Genomic DNA, 13,962 nt, shown 5'->3' with positions numbered 1-13,962 from the left:
AAGTACCACAAAGCAACACAACAGTAGAATTTAAAGTCTATGACAACACATCTGAAGAGGTGATGGGGGAATCCTCAGCAGCATTACCAGCTAAAACTGTCCAGTCCTCACATAGCCACCCTGCCTTGTCACCATGTAGCCGCTACAAATTCAGCTCAGTCCACCAATGCTGCTAGTAGCAGCATCGATTCAAATGAGCAAATGAACTCTACTGGCAGTAATCCACAGTTTGTTGGTCACCTTTACCTTATTGTTTAGACACAAGGAAAGTCCAGCTCATTCAGCTTCAATCTTTAACCACATAATTAGCTCAAATATGTTAATCCTTTCTCCAGTCGCCAGAAAATAAAATACTGGCACATTTCAGCCTGCCATGGATACATTACATAATTATGTGGCGGCTATGTTGAAACATTTATTTTTCTTGGCACTATCCCTGCTGGAAAAACAGTGAAACGTTGCCGAAAAACAACCACCTTTGGTACGCCTAAAAAAAAAAACTCTGTAAAAACAGTGAAATATAACCAGGTTTGTTGTTTGTGGGTCTCAAACAGTGGTGTGTAGCTTTGCAGCAATTGGCAGGCATCTCGTGTAGGTGTCAAGCCATCCACCCTCCCCTCCACCTCCTGATGACAAAGACAGCTCACAGCCAGACTACATCTCAAAATTAAGTCAATTCCCTATGAATAAAACTAGGTAAAATTCTCATGTATTAAGCAAAACCTTTATTATAGAAAAAGCAAAAGCCATCATCATAAAAGTTGATACATTCAGTTAGTACAAAACTTATAAAATAAGCAAAATCCTTAACTAAAAAAAGAATACAAAAAATCTTTTTAATACAAATCAATTAAATTCCTCAAGCACAAAATAAAACAAAATTCTTATGGAATAAGCAAAATCCTTCATTACAAAATTAAGCAAAATTCTTGAGACAGAAGAAAAATCCTTAATTACAAATGAAATGCTCATGATATTAAGAAATCCCTTAAGTACAGAAGTAAGTGAAATTCTTATGAAATAGCAAACTCCTAAACAAGCATATTCCTCAAAAGGACAGTTCACCCCAAAACTACAATATTGCTAGCACCACTGAGCTAGCTAGCGTTACAGCCCAGCCAAGGATGATGCAAATATTGTTTACATCTCTTGCTGTCATGATGCTCTCATTAATGAGTAGTTACGTGCTGCCTTCTGCACAGTGATAAGGTTGGCGGGTGTTGTTCTTTAGAAAGGTACAGCAGTACAGGTAAGAGGAAAATATTGATTTTTAGGGTGAAATGCCCCTTTAATTACAAAAATAAGCAAATTCCTTAAGCACAAAAATTAAGCAACATTGTTATGGAGTAAGCAAAATCCTTAATTATAAAAATGAGCAAATCTGTTAATTACAAAATCAAGCAAGATTCTTATGAAATACATAAAATTCTGAAAGACATGTATGCCACATTCAGATATTAAGAAATTACAGCTATATCTATTTGCTATGTACAGATGGAGTGGAGTAATGGCATCCTGACCAGAGAATGAATTCAAGCCCTTCATCATTATGTGTGTTGTCTGAGCTTCTCTGTCTTTTGTTTTGGTGGCCGGGCTGGCCACATGTGCATGTGTGTCCCTTTCTTCATGTCCCATTGGGTAGCTAGTTGGGGCTACTCTGCACTGTGCTCATACTGCACTTACCGCTGATAATGTAATGTTATAGAGAGAATATATGCCAATGTTACACATTCATTTTGATTTAATACATAACATTCAGCCAACATTGTTCTTGATCGGCCCGGGTTGGTTTATATATATCTGCTTGGTGCAGGTATTTGGTTTCAAGTCTAGTTTCCAACAGCGTTTGTGAGGCGTTTGTCAAAGATTTACGTGTTCAATAGGAACCAATGGGCTTGGAGCTAACAGTCAGACAGGAAGTCAGAAAGTATAAAGAGCCTAACACCTTGACGGTTTGGTCTTTCCATGATAAAAGTAAGGGCTCATTTAGGCTTAACGTTAAATATATATAGACACAATTGGAGTCTTCTGTCTGTACTCTGTGCTCGTATCTTTTGTATTTGTGCATGTTTTCTAAGAGCTTATGAATACAGACGAAATGGAGCTGTATTATCACCTGAAATTTTGGGGGCAGTGTAGTCAAGTGAGACACAGACATAGGATATAAAAAGACATTTTAAATGGCAGTGTGGAATGAACTGCTAATCCAGTGAAAATGATTCTCCGTCTGCATGTCACAATGTAATAAATGGTCTCACAGTAACGCTGCCTCCATTGAAAGTTGCATTATTACAACTTCCTATGCCATCGTCATGTTGTCTGAAACTTTTGACCCTCTAGTGGATGTACCTATACCAACATGAAGGAATGTAAAATGTGGACAGTGATGGTTACGTTTGAAATGAACTTTCTATTTTTGTACGTAAATACAGTATAAATGAGCCTTAAGAGAAATTCCAGCCTTTTTTAAGGGAACATGCACATAAAACTGAGCTGATGGTGGGTTGTGTGTCAGCTGTTAAATTCAACTGTGTATGAGATGAGCTCCCTGGAGGTGCAACTCAGCTCCCTGTGCACCTTTCTCTTAAATCGGCCCTCCTTCAGCTGCAGAACCACCCTGGTTACAATAATCCAGCTCAATGTTCTCTTGTGTGGCCGCCCTCTGCCTCCTGCTGGCCTGGAGAGACATGACAGCACACAGATTTGACTTTCTGCATCACTCATCCCTTTGGTTCAGTAAACACAGACTGGGTGGTTCATTTCAGTCAGTCCTATAAACAATGGCCATGTGTCAGTACCTTACAATAGATACAAATGGCAGCGTTCACCAACACCATAGTCAGCAACAGGACGACCGCTCTGATGATAAAAGGTGTTGGATCTGATACTGAAACACAAGGACAGTCATCACATCACATTACATATGAGAATAACAGCTTACACACAAACTGTGGTGACCTGAAATCTCAAATTTTACACTAAATATTTAGTTAATATTAAATGTATTTTATATCTTCATTGACTTTGTTCATATGTAACTATTATCCTGCTGATCAAGATCCTCCTGATAGTTCTCCTTTTTATGCCTCCGCACAGGCATAATTTTTTCTGTTGGTCCATCTCTATGTGTATATTCTCGTGAACACAGTATCTTAAGAACGCATGGAGGGAATTTGTTCAAATTTGGCACAAACGTCCACTTGAATGCCAGGAAACTTTATTAGATTTGGTGGTCAAAGATCAAAGTCACTCTGGCCCTGTTCGTCTCATTCTTGTGAACATCTCACGAAGGCCTTGAGGGAATATCCTCAAATTTTGGCACAAACATCCACTTGGACTGATGGGTGAATTGATAAGCATTTGGTAGTCAAAGATCTGTCTCATTCTTGTAAACGCTGTATCTCAAGATGGTCTTTCCTCAAATGTGGCACAGACATCTACTTGGCCTCAAGGATGAACTGACTGTCACTCTCATGAATGCAATATATGAAGAATGCCTTTAAAGAAAGGAATCAAACATCCACTTGGACTCAAACAAAATTTCACACAAATATCCGATAGAATCATATAATGAAGTAATGACATTTCATATCGAAAAGGTCAAAAGTCAGTTTCACTGAGACATCATGATGTCATACAAAAACACTTTTTTGGCCATTATTCAACATAAGTTAGAAACAGAACAGGAGACATTTGGTCAGATGTTAAATTGGTCACACTAATCTTGGGTTTCCACCTCAAAACTGTGCTGAGTGTACAGATCTACTGTAATGTCAGATTAAATGTAGCTTCTTCGCAGCAACATCCGTTTCTGAAGCATTGTTAACTGTCTATGAGTCTGTAACTGCAACTTCACTGGTGTGTGGAGGCATACAACCCCAAGGCGGTAATTCTAGTTTCTTGTTAAAGTCATTTTTTGTGGAGTTCATATTCATCTGATAAAGGCACCGAGGATGAGATGAGTACTCTGTTGTACAGGTTGAAATGAAACCGCCATGACTTTTGAGACTTCTATGTGTGGACCAAAATGGTGTGACAACAACTAGAATATCTGGATCTCTTTTGAACCTCACTCATTACCTCTGCATTGAAAGCAGCTTCTAGTGTGACCAATCACAGAAACGCCACCACGTCAATCAGGGACAGGGGTAATAGAGCATAGACCAGGCCCCTAGGAGGTGCGCCGGGTTTTCAAAGCAATTTTCATAATGGCCAATTTTTCACATGGTCCCCTGTGGGGAAAAAAAACTTTTCCCATTGAACATGGCAAAAGAGACATCTGTAAATCAGTGGATTAATTTCTTTGACCGCCACAACCTCCACAAAATAATTTGTTTCACTATCAGAATTTGATCAAACTGGTCCAATAACATTTGGAAGAGCCGCACCATTGAATCATGTTATTCCTATTCAAGTTAGCGCTAAACTGGTAATAGCTGGCTTGACCAGCAGTTGACCTTTTTTGGCTTCATGTACAGCTGAGCAACATTTATTCACCTCAATCACTGTAGTCAGTTTTCTTTAAACATCCATGGCGTAGGGGTTAGTGGTTTGAGCCTTCTGGTCACACGTTGACGTGTCATTGGGCAAGAAATTAAACCCCCAAACTGCCCCAGCAGCCTGCATGGTAGCACGCTGCCATCAGTGTGTGAATGCAAATGGAAGCCAAACTGTAAGGTGTTTTAAATAAAATTGCTATATGCAGTCCAATAACTAACCAATAGCTAACAAACTTAATGCATCAAGTTAGCAGCATAACATGCATTGGACATTGTTGTCAGCTAATCATTTTCAGACAGTTTGGAAGGACTCATTTTTTCAAACCTGCATGTAAACAGTTAGTAACATTTCAGTTTCCCTGTAGCTTACCTGAGATGGTGAGAGAGAGCAACTGGCTTTCAAATAAGATGTCATGAGACAAAACATAGACACAGCTGTAGTTTCCTTGGTGGGCAGACTCTGCAGAAGGGAACAGGAAATGGCTAGAGTGATTGACAGCTGGCTGGGTGTAGTTGCGTGTTGAGTTGGAAGAAGTGAAAGTAAGCAGGAAGGAGCCTCCTGGGTACTCTGGCTGGATGGAGCAGCTGATGGTGAAATCTGAGCCCTTAAACACCTGAAACCCCTGCTGCTGGGCCTGGGAGATCCCATCCATGTTGGACGACACAGAGATGTTAGGCTGCAACAGCAGGTCTGTGAACGCAGAGAGATGATGAGAGGTCACACTCAGCCTCTGTTCACCAAATGGCACCTGAAAAAGGAAGTGATTTCACAGATCTGATAAAATGACAGGACACACTTGGAGGAACCTGTTTGTCTGTCTGTCTGGTAAAGCTTAGCAATCTAGTGGGTTTGAAGCTTCAAGAAACAAACCGATTTCTCATTACTTTTAGGAAGTCATTGTCCTGGAGTAAAGCATTTTTACTATCTGAGCTGTTATTTTGTTCATGTGATGGCTGATAAAACAGATTTATCAAAAAATGTGTTACTTCTGCTCTGATGCCACCACCTCTCGCATAGCTTATCAGCACTGAAGGCTGCCCTGCCACAGAGATGAATGCAGCCTCGAGCAATATCAGAGCTAATCTGATGTTGCAAAAACAGAGTCTGAGGTGTATAAGTATGAGAACTGCAAGGAGAGGACGACAGAGTGACACAGCACCTGAATGCATGTCTAGCAAAAGACAGTTGTTTTTGTCTGCGAACCTTGTGAGTTTAAATAGAGCCAAATTAGTACTTTTTTTTTTTTTTTTTTTTTTACAATATTGTTGCTATTAAGGCATGTTTTATGTGTGATTTAGGTGTGTTAGTTGAATCATCAAACTGTAGTGCACTTCAGAAAACTCAACACAGTGGCACAGAAACCCCATCACTGACTAACGATTTGGAGGTGTAATTACAGAGAAACGCATATACACAGTATAAATGCTCACAAAGGCATAGGTCACTTGTGTAGGCTACGGCGTCAACTCTGCATAGATGCTGCATGTGCTCCTCGGGTGGTCCCAAATTCTAAACTGTGAAATAACTCATCTGACATTGGTGTGTTCATGAGCTTTAAGTTGCAATATGTAAACATTACAAAGAATATTTGTCACGTTTTATATAGTGTGCATGACCTGACATGACTCTGACCAAATGTGAGTAGGTGAGGAGAAGCAGCTGGTCCCAGGACTGGTTATCAGAATTACAGAAAACAGCAGCTTAAGTGACAGGAAACACTTTTAATTCTAAGTATTGTTTGTCAGACACTATAAATTGTCAAGATGTACCAATTCTTGGCTTTCTCATAAGTAAACCCTCAAATGTCCAATCCTATGTGTTTTGAATCTCTTAATTCCACAACATTCATTGGTCAGAAAATGGTGATACTCAATTGAAGCTTTAAATTACAAAGTTATATACCACTGTGCTGTACCAGCACATCCCCCTAAAACTAGGCCTACTGAAATACCTGAATAATACTAACATAATTTTTAAACTAATCTAGGTTGCTCTGTGTGGTTGCTCCATGTTGGCATTGTGGAGTTTGTGTTGTGCTTAATTTTGACACATATTTTCATTTTTGCTGCAAATGTATGTCATTTCCAAAAATCAGTTTGTGGTCTCCTGGATGGTAATAATCAGTATCAGGATCTGCCCTGAAAAAAACATACTGGTCAGTCCCTATCATGAATAACTTAACAGTTCAATACCAAAGCACTGACTGTCACTGTGACAGAGGAAAAAACATACTGGAAACAAAACTGTCATAAATAATGTTACAGATGATGTCACTGATGGGATTACCTGAGCAGGTGAGATTCAGGTTTAGGAGAGAGTAATTTATTGTTTTACAGTATCTTCGAGGAGATCCAAACGAAACACAGTCAGCGTGTGTCCTCACCGCAGATGTGATGTATAACCTCTCTCTATGTCCTACAGAAACAGCAGAGCCACAGTACAGCGCTCTGCAGGCAATGTCTGCTTCCTTCAGGGTCCAGCCAAGGTCACTCACTCCTTTCCAGTCTCCCTGTTTCACCTCCAGGTAACCTGCACAGCGACTGTCTCCTCCCACCAACCTGACAGGATCTGAACAGAATCAAGAGACTCATCAGTCACAAAATAAAGTGAGTTTCATTTGAATAGAAATTAACCACATCAAAAAGCCCTTTTACACTGCCTAATCAACGTGGAAATTTCATGTTGTTAGGCCGCCTCACCATTCTGTATAAAAGGTACAGTCAAAGAATGGGGGGCAGAGTTGTCTGGCCTCTGAGCCGGGAACAGAGGTAGTAACAGTGTCAAAATGATGTCTGTATAAACGGGACATCAACAGGACAAGATCATGGGCAGAAAGGGTGTGATGTTTTGAAGACGTATTTTGTGTGTGACCCACCGCGGGAGATTTAAAAAGTAGCTGCTGGCTGCTAGCTGTTAGCAATGAGCAGCAAACTAAAAGAAGGAGAACAACAGCCAAAAATGTAAGCAAATTGGGAAAACATGAGGTCTGGGGGCTCTTTACCCTCCATGCAGAGGATGAGATCAGCCGCCATATAACAGAGATGGTAAATGGCTGTTATGATGCCGACGTTGTTTGCTCTGTGTAAAAATGCAAAGGCATTATGAAGAAGGGACTTTGTAGCATCCCTAAAGTGTGATCCCTGTGTAAAAAGGCTTCTACCTAAGCAGGTGAGTCCAACAGCGTTGCCAGGTGAGCAGGTGTTTCTAGCTGGGCCTGAGCTTCCACAATCCAGAAGAGCAGACTCATGACCCCCACACTGGAACTCTTTGGTCCACACTGGATCCTCCTCTTCTCCATAGAGCGCCCCCTGGAAGAATAAAGGAGACCCACAGCCAAGCTCCCTACAGACCACCTCTGCATCCTGCTGGTCAAAGTCAGCCTCACACACTGAGGACCACTGCTGGTTTGACTTCACCTCCAGTCTGCCTGAGCACAGATTAGGCCCTTTCACCAGCCTGACAGATTCTGCAAAAAAAAAAAACAAACCACCAGACACAAAATAAAAAGATTGTGGCCAGAGCCTGCTGCCAGATAACTCTGCCTGACTGAGATAAGGACAGTTGATTGTTTTAACCCTTGTGCTGCTTCCCCAGACATTTTTAAAAAAAAACATTTTTACATGGGCCTTTTATATTTTTTTATAACTACTGCTTGTTTTTAGTAAATAGTAGTTTAGTGGTTAAACTTATTTGTCTTTTAGAGTCTTATCTACAACACCAGTGAGTTTTTAGAACTGTAACTATTTTAATTTTTGTAATGAATTATTTTTCTAACTTGAACTAGACTCCTTGGTTATTTCAGTTTTGCTCGACACCCAATTTAAAAATCTACTAGGCAGTTCATACAACTCTGTCAAGGCTGTCACAGAAATCCTGCTACCATTCTAGCTAGTGCATGTGAGACATACTGTCATAAATTATGTCATGGATGACGTCTCTGATGGGCTTACCTGAGCAGGTGAGATGTACATTGATGTAACAAGAATTTGCAATTGCACACTCCCTGAGAGGAGATCCTGACTGAACACAGTCAGGATCGATGACCCACACAGATCTTTCTAAGTCCCCCTTTCCCCGTCTTACAGAAACAGCAGAGCCACAGTTCAGGTCTTTGCAGGCAACATCTGTTTCCCTCAGGGTCAATTCATCCACTAGTCTCCAGACTCCATCATGCTTCACCTGAAGGTCACCTTCACAGTGACTGGCTCCTCCATCCAACCTGACAGGATCTAAACAAAAACAAGAAACTCAACAGTAACAGAATATAGCAAGTTTCATTTCAACAGAAATGAACCAAATCAAAGCTCGTACTCTTCTTCTACCTAAGCAGGTGAGTCCAACAGCGTTGCCAGGTGAGCAGGTGCTCCTAGCTGGGCCTGAGCTTCCACAGTCCAGAAGAACAGACTCATGACCCCCACACTGGAACTCTTTGGTCCACACTGGAGCCTCTGCCTCTCCATAGAGCGCCCCCTGGAAGAAAAAAGGAGACCCACAGCCAAGCTCCCTACAGACCACCTCTGCATCCTGCTGGTCAAAGTCAGCTTCACACACTGAGGACCACTGCTGGTTTGACTTCACCTCCACTCTGCCTGAGCACAGATGAGACCCATTCACCAGCCTGACAGAATCTGCAGAGATAATAGGATATAAAATAGAGAGATAAAAAAACACCATACACAAAATAAAAAGATTTCATAAAACAACAATTCAGTGAATCAAACTTGACTCAGCACATGAGACTTGACATGAGATTATCATTAACATCAGAACACGTCTGAGCCTTGGCAGACCAAGCCATCGATCTGCCATGAGTGGCCATCAGTGAGCATCTAATCTTGGTATGTCCCGCACCTTTTGGCACTAGTCGGCCCTTGTCAACTTTTTTAGCTGATAATGCATGTTGAATCTGAGAAGGCAGGGCCCATCAGTGAATAAAATTACTCTGGTTGACATCTCAGTTCAGAGCATGAGAAGAGTAACAGATCTAAATAAACCTGTTATATTAGGTAAGACTATGTTTTTATCCATTGAGCTCTTCAGCATCAGCAATGGTTTGTAACAGTTAATCTGCTAGCACACAGTAAATATCCTTTGCTCTTTCAACATCAGGTTGTGTTGTCAATGTGCTAACTGGCTTATGAGCATCTTGAATCCATTCTGTCGGTCTAACGGTTTCCCTTATGACTAATACAGATTACCACTGCCTGCTGCTATTGAGAGTTATTTCCTCTCATACAAGTGTGGCGTACCTGAAATAGTGTGACCACATTTGTATGGTGGAAATGGGAGTGTAATTGCCACTTTAATAATTTTATTTTATTATACACATTTATGTCCATATGAATATTCATCTGTTGAAAGTATTGTGGTCCAAGCTAATTGTTATGGCACTAATGGTGTGAAGAATACTTTTTTTTTTTTTTTTTGGCAGAAGTGAGGCAGAACTTTTGTGTTTGTATTTGTTGTTCCGGGAACCTGTTTTTGTTTTTGTTTGTTTTTTAAACATATTTTATTGAACATGTTGCACATCATGTACAAATGCACACAGTAGCCATCGTGCAAATTCAGAGTGCATTCAATAACATAAGCCAGGGGGTCATGACACAGAAAGGATTTAAAAAAAAAAAAAAAAAGAATAAATAAATAAATAAAATAGAAAATAAAAGGAAAAACAAGTATTCAAGGCATATTCAGACCAAAGTCAGGCAGTCAGTCCTAGCATCAGATCAAGCATCATATCACAATCCAGCACCACATAAACTGTGTTCAAATACAGATTTTAAGTTTGACACAAATTAATTGCTTGTAAGGCCTTATTATTGGTAGAGGATTTAAGCAATCTGGAAGGAAATGCAGCGCACCTTGTCCTCATTGCCTCTGTTCTACCTGCTTCCTACAGGTCGGTAAACTGTTAATTAACCACAAATACTTCCGTTAAAATGTCAGGCTTTATTTTCGTGACTGTTTGGATGTAAGTAACCCGCAATGTGCGGAGGTTGTCAGATGCGGGCGCTGTAACTTGTGTGAATAATACCTGGGCGAAGTGCCTGGAAGCTTTATGTACCTCCCTACCTCTCTTCCTCTTTCGGCTCCTCGCAGTATCAGCGGTCCTCCAGAAAAGCTGTGAGTTGACATTTATTTGTGCCTTTGTTGAAATTTGTCTGTTGTTTATTGTTTGTTAAATCTCCTGATTAACTGGTGTTTCATTTTGTGTCGGCTAGCAATAGTGCCCGAAATGGCAGATTGACTGGAGGAAAGAGGATGCTAGATAAGGTTTGCACTCTTGGTGAGTAGAGTGAGGTGTGTTCATGAGTTTAACTCTTGATAAATGTATGATTAAAAGAAGTGAATAATGGTTGTAAGTGATTGATTTGTTTAGCTGCTGTGTGGAGCAGTTTTTATATTGTGTATTGATTCATGATGAACAGGGTTTAACTGACTGTGTTCGTTTCTTTTTATTTTCACGGTGTAAATGGTGAGGACGGAAAATAAAAATCCACTGTTGCACCCATAAAGGAGACTCTCTGCGTGTTTCATAAAGCCAAGGGCAGCTACAGTGGAAGAAAGGAGTGTTTGTAGCAACTTTTACATGCATAAAAGAGCCATGAAAACAGCTCGTTTAGGAGTTTCGGGGTGACGCCATTTTGTGCCACAAGCGTGGCGGGAGATATTAAGTGTGTAAGAACTCACCGGGCGCACCGTGAATATTAAAAAAAAATTATTGTTTGCAATTAATAGCCTATGCACTTTACTTAATGTGGACTTGGTTAAAATTTAAAGATTAAAACAGTTCATTGAATGTTGATTGTTTATGATATGGTGAAGTGTGTGTCCTGCTAAAATACACTGGTAAAACATGTAGGCTAACACAAGAATTTCATAATTCATTCATTTCAGTGGCCTGTAATTATTACAGAAGTTTAATGAAAGGTACAGCAGACTGTATTAAAGGGGGCATTTCATGTCATTGTGTTACATTAATGTGAAGAATAATTCAAGCAGTAGTATACTGCGAGGAATGTACTTTTAATTTAAAGGTCAACAGTTTGTGTTTATCACAGCATTTGTAAATGGCTGCTTTAGTGAAGCTGTAAGAATTGTGAGATACTGAAAGTGATGGACTGAACATAGAGAAGAGACTGAAAAGAACAAAAGAAACTGAATTGCATAGAGCTGAAACCTGTTGTTTACATGTGACTTCTTAATAAAACAACCAGGAGAAACAATCTGGAAGCAAACGCAGCGCACCTTGTCCTCATTGCCTCTGTTCTACCTGCTTCATACAGGTTTACATATTTGTTACCGTGGCACTCATTCCTGAGACCCGTAACACAAGCAAGGAACACATGCACCAGCTGGCCATTGGCTTTAGTCTTTGCAGTGTTTTCATTTGCAACTTTTTGGCCACTAGTTCTTTGATGTCAGTTTGGTGTGTCTGGGCCTTAACACCACAGACTACAGCAATTTTATTATTAATGTGAAGATGGCACCAAAGATAGCTGTCGTATCTCAAGCTCTGTTTTTTTCTTGCTCTATTTTCTTATTCATTTTTGAGTCCTTTCATAACTTTTGCACATCAGATGGTTGGTGGAGAGCACTTTTTCACCATAACCAATGAACAATAGGGAACATCCAAGGCTTGGATTACCTGTTGCCATAGAACACGGAGGAGACAAAGGAAACAAGGGTCAGGGATCAGTCTGAGGAAGTCTGAGTCTTTTTTGCAGAAAATAGATGGATAGATGGATAGATGGATGGATAGATGGATAGATAGATAGATGGCACCAATGCACATAATGATGTAGTGCGCTAGTGTATCGATAGAGAGAGAGAGAGATTCCATGAGCATGAAGATGAGCATGAACATGAGCTCCTGAATATTTTTGCTTTTTTGGATGTTTTAAAGTGAGATAAACTACTATTCTTCTAAGAGCTGGAAGAAAACAGAAGAGAAAACTGTTGTTTTTAAAAAAAAAAAAAAAATTCTACCAAGAAGGAAAAAAACCCAGCAAAAACCTCAGAAAACAGTGATAGACTGGAAAACAACAGAACCAACTGCCAAACTGACAGTTAGCCTAACTGTCCAACCAGCAACAAAAAAAAGGTCAAGCAAAGAGGAGGAAAACAGCTGAAGACGCAAGTGAGTGAAACCATCAGAAAGAAAATATAACATTTAAAAAGAGGAAACAAAAAATTGCTGAACACTAAATAAACTTAAGCTAGCATAACACAGCTAGCTGTAAACAAGACCCTTAGCAACTGTTGCCAAGGAATTTAAATAGCAGCAGTTCAACAGCAGCAGAGCCTGATGGAGTCCACCAAAGGCTGTACAGAGGCTGTTCCTCTCCTCTATCCTCCTGATGTAACCAATGAGACTGCCAGGAAGGCATTTAAACAAAAACTGCTAAAAGAAAGACCAGAAACCCTGTTTTCTGATCTTTACAAGACCGGGGAGGTCAGCAACCTGATCCTCTTCACAGACCAGCCGCTAGCATGGCACTCTGCCATCAGTGCCCACTACCCTCTGTCAAAAAGAGGGGATCTGTAACGGCTCTGGAAAATAAAAATAAAAGAAGCAGAGGATTCAGATACTTTCATGATGACAGTAAACTTATACAAGAATGGGACTATCATAGTGCAGGGGAACCTCAAACTGTTTGAGATGGACTTCCTCCTTATAAAGGAAAGAGCCCAGCAGGAGAGATCTAGCTCCACTGACAGTTCCCAGGTCCCAGCTCCCAGCTGCCTAACTACTGAGCAGCCCCCTGAAGAGAAGGAGCCCACCAGCCCAGAGCAGGTCCAGGACCCCCAGCTGACCCGCCCCATCACCGAACGGAAGGGGAAATTCACAGAGCTGGCGAGAGCTGATCAGCCAACAGCCATGCCAGCCCACCACAGCTCAGCCTGAACCCTGTACCATCAGCACAGAGCTGGGCATGCTGAGGCAGGACAGGGACAGCTGCAGGAGAGAGCTGAGCCTGCTCAGGACTGAAATCAGAGAGCTGCATCAGGACAGAGAGCAGCGTCTAGCAGCACTGACAGCTCTGACAGAGGAGGTGAAGGAGCTCAGAGGAGAGAGAGAGGAGCACAGGAGAGAACTTACCTCTCTGTCAAAGGAGGTGGAGGAGCTCAGAGGAGAGAGAGAGGAGCACAGGAGAGAACTTACCTCTCTCTCAAAGGAGGTGGAGGAGCTCAGAGGAGAGAGGAGCACAGCAGAGCACTCACCACTCTGTCAGAACAGCCTCAGGAGAGGTGGAGCTACACAGGACCTGGATGAAAAACTAGACCACAACCAGGACCCTGTGAGCAGCCAGGACCCACCAATCCAAGAACCTACCCCCACCCCAGCTCCACATCCAGCCCACAGACCAGCACCTCCTCATTCCACCAGACCAGCACAACAGAGAGAAGACAGACATTGTCCTCCTCATCGACTCCAATGGAAAATTCCTTAATGAAAAG

The 13,962-nt window shown here is 41.2% G+C and overlaps 1 long non-coding RNA gene across 1 annotated transcript; it reads right to left on the bottom strand.

Moving 5' to 3' along the window:
- Positions 1-864: 864 nt before the first annotated feature.
- On the bottom strand, positions 865-4,973 carry LOC125905983 (uncharacterized). Its single transcript, XR_007451725.1, has 3 exons — positions 4,870-4,973; positions 2,799-2,887; positions 865-2,677 (listed from the first exon to the last, which is right to left on the bottom strand). It is a non-coding gene; the product is annotated as an uncharacterized LOC125905983 (long non-coding RNA).
- Positions 4,974-13,962: the final 8,989 nt, after the last annotated feature.

This window comes from Epinephelus fuscoguttatus, linkage group LG18 (assembly GCF_011397635.1).
Source record: "Epinephelus fuscoguttatus linkage group LG18, E.fuscoguttatus.final_Chr_v1".
Lineage (NCBI taxonomy): Eukaryota > Metazoa > Chordata > Actinopteri > Perciformes > Serranidae > Epinephelus > Epinephelus fuscoguttatus.
The sequence above is the reverse complement of the archived record's forward strand: the minus strand, read 5'-3'. Positions and strand labels throughout refer to the sequence as shown.